Source organism: Elephantulus edwardii, unplaced genomic scaffold (genome assembly GCF_000299155.1).
Source record: "Elephantulus edwardii isolate Elephantulus edwardi_28Jun2011 unplaced genomic scaffold, EleEdw1.0 scaffold00375, whole genome shotgun sequence".
Taxonomy (NCBI): Eukaryota; Metazoa; Chordata; class Mammalia; order Macroscelidea; family Macroscelididae; genus Elephantulus; species Elephantulus edwardii.
This window is the reverse complement of record NW_006400125.1, coordinates 924123-927847: the sequence shown is the minus strand read 5'-3', so window position 1 is coordinate 927847 and position 3725 is coordinate 924123.

Below are 3725 nucleotides of genomic sequence, written 5' to 3'. Positions count from 1 at the left end.
ACCCATGTTGTGTAGTATTTTATGAGTTCCTCGTTTTTCAGTGCTGCATAGTAGTCCATTGTGTGAATATACACACTTACCCCCATGTACACACACCATAGTTTTCTATCCATTTATTGGCTGATGGGCACTTGGGTTGCTTCCACAATTGTGAATAACAGAGCAGTAAACATGGTCATGCATACATCTGCTTTGGTGGAAGTTCTGATCTCTTTAGGCTGTATTCCTAGTAGTTAAATGCTGGGCTAAAGGGTATTTGTATTTGCAACTTTTTTAGAAAGTGTCACACCGCCTTCCACATTGGTTGCATCATTTTACATTCCCATCAGCAGGGAATAAGGGTTCCAGTATCGCCACCACCTCACCAGCATTTGTTGTTTGCTGCCCTGTTGAACAATGCTATTGTTACTGGAATGAGATGGTATCTCATAATTGTCTTGATTTTCATTTCTCTAACAGCTAGAGATTTTGAACATTTCTTCATGTGTCTGTTTGCCATCTGCATGTCCTCTTTGGTGAAGTCCCTATTCATATCCTGTGTCCATTGGATTGCTTACATTTTTCTTGTTGAGATTCTGGAGTAGTCTATAAATTTTACTTATAAGCCCTTATCAGATATCTCATTGCCAAATGTAGGGTTTTTTTCTTCCAGTCTGTGGATTTCCTTCTTACCCTGTTGGAAACATTTTCTGATGTGCATAGGGGTTTGATTCTTCGAAGGTCCCATTCATCGATTTTATTCTCTCCTGGTTTCATTATGCCCGGAAGACTGGTCATGCTGTGGATAGAGAACACTGTAGCTGTTCTTCTTCAAAGAGAAGCTTGTTTGATTTCAGTTTTAACTTTATATCCAAGAACAAAGGATAAAGTGATGTCTATTTAATGACTTCAAAGTGAAACAGACGTCACCCACAGACAGAAAACGTGACTCTTGGTCTGTCCTCTTCCTGGATCGGCAGCTCCTCTAAGAAGGGCAGGGCCACATCAGGGAGAAGCACCTTCTGTCCTCCGCTGGCCTGCAAGTCGCGGGCAGTGACAGTCACGTGTGGATGTCAGCTGGGCGTCATGCTGGCTTGTTCATCTGTCAAACGGGTTCAGGCCTGTACACTGTTCTCTGAGGTCTGGAAGGACGGCTAAGTGGCTCCTCCTCTGACCTTCCAAAGCCCCCAGAAAAAAGGGATTCCACCTAAGACGTCCCTGGATAGTTCTAACAGTGACACGCCAAGCCATTAATCAGTAAGGTGGTGGTGTTGTTATTACGTGCCGTCGAGTCGTTTGCGACTCATAGCGACCCTATGTACAACAGTCCTAAACCCTGCTCTGTCCTGTGCCAATCACATTGTCTCTGACACACCCATCCCGATTACCCCAGTCACTGAATCAATCCACCTCATAGAGGGTCTTCCCCTCCTGTGCTGTCCCTCCACTCTCCTAAGCATGATGTCCCTCTCCAAGGACCGGTCCCTCTTTACAACATGTTCAAAGTATGCTAGACAGAGCCTCAGAATTCTTGCCTCCAAGGAGCAGCCTGGTTTAACCCTCTCTAGGATGAATCTGTTTGTTTTCCTAGCAGTCCATGGAGATATAAAATAAACTGACTCTGACTCAACATGACCTCGTGTACAACAGAACACAATGTTACCCACTCTTGCCTCGGCCTCATGCCGACCAGCACGTTCACGCCTCTCCTGGCAGCTCGTGCCCAATCTATCCCGCCAAGGATCTCCTCCACCATCACGGGTCCTCTAATCTCCCCCAGCGATTGATCCCAAGCTCCTCAATGGTGTGTCCTAAACAAGCAAATCGGACTCGGTCCCGGCTGTGAGCTACCACGTTTTCGCCGGCTGGCTTTGGTACGTGGGCTATAAGAAGCCTTTCCTCCTAGTCTGTCTTAGCGGAGGAGCTCCACTGAACCTGCTCACCGTGGTGACCCTGCTGGTACCTGACACATCGACAGCTTGGCTGCGGGCACAGCAGTAACGACACAGAAGCCACCAAGGTGACAGAAGGCAGGAGGTGCTGGACAAGGAGCCTGTTACAGAAAATAGTACAAGTGGGCTTTGCTGCTGCCGACCTGTATTTGTAAAAGGACAGCAGGAGAGAGACTGTTGATGGTGATTGCCTACAAGTCAAGCACAACTCATAGCGTCGAGCACAACTCATAGCGACCCTATGAACAAAAGGCCCGAAGCCCCTCTACAACTATCGACATTTATCAAAGTTCACAGAGTTTCCACAGGCATGTTGTTAGAAAGTGGATGCCACTCCTGCTTCCAAACCTGTCTTAAACTGGGAGCTCCACCAAACACTGTCCACCATGGGGAACTATTATGACATTTGACAACCCAATGGCACAAGGTTCAGCATCCCAGAAACCCCAGGTTACCTCAGTACAGCATATTGACAGAGCAGTGCTGTACCACTTAGAAGAATGTTCCTCAAAAATATAACAACCAACTTTAAATACAAAGGCCCTCCTCAAGGTCTTGCTGACTCTAAACAAGAGGCTTAAACAAAAAAAAAAAACACCCCAATATAGTATTTTGTTGTTGTAGAAGGAGAATTGATGCCTTTGAGCTGTGGTGCTGGAGAAGAGTATTGAGAATACCATGGACTGCTAGGAAAACAAACAGATTTGTCCTGGAAAGAGTTAAACCTGTGGCTCCTTGGAGGCAAGGATTCTGAGGCTTCACCTGACATACTTCGGACATATTGTAAGGAGGAACCAGTCCTTGGAGAGGGACATCATTCTTGGGAGGGTGGAGGGATGGCGCAGGAGGGGAAGACCCTCTATGAGGTGGATTGATTCAGTGACTGGGATAATTGGGATGGGAGTGTCGGAGACAGTGCGACTGGCACAGGACAGAGCGGAGTTTAGGGCTGTTGTACATAGGGTCGCTATGAGTCGCAAGCGACTCGACGGCACATAACAACAACAACAACATATGTGCTGTATAGCGACCCTCTATGTACAGCAGCTTTAAACCCTGCCCTGTCCTGAGCCAGTCTCACTGATGCCAACACACCAACCCCCGTCACCCCAGTCCCTGTATCAATCCAGCCCCTCCAGGACCTCCCTCTCCTGCGCAGGAGAGGAGGAGAGAGATAAGATACAAGAGACAAGGAGGAAGGGCGGGGAGCAGCCAAGGGAGGCTGCTGCCCGCAGAGTGGACGTGCTTCACGCGGGTCTCCACCCGCAGACGACAAGGCCTGCGGTCTGCAGTGACCAGGGCTGGTTCCCTGAAGCCGTATGAGGAGGGCAAATTCAGCCCTGTGCTAAACCCCAAAAGGATCAGGGCCTCTCAGAGTGAAAACCCAAGGAAAGGGCGATACAAGTCAGTCTTTTGCTGGACAACACGTCTCAGGTAAAAGTGAGGCAAGAAACTGTCTCAGAGTGCACAGACGTTGCAAGAGATCCCACGAGAGGGAAAACCAGCATCGCTGCAGACTAGAATCTGGCTCAGGGGACCCTCCAGTAAGCGGCCCTGGGGGGCTGCTAGGCTGTGGGCTCTACAAACAGGAGGCACAACTGTCTCCCTCAGAGTGGGTGGGAGGTTCGAACCATCGACATGTTGGTTAATAGCTGAGTGACTAACCACTGCACCACACCTCCTTCTAAGGGGCGAGAAAGCCAAGAAATGGGGAAAATAGAAGAATTGTGCCTTGTGAAAACCAGTGATACCTGGAAATGACTGAAACCAAACAGGGAAGAGGCCTGGTGAGTT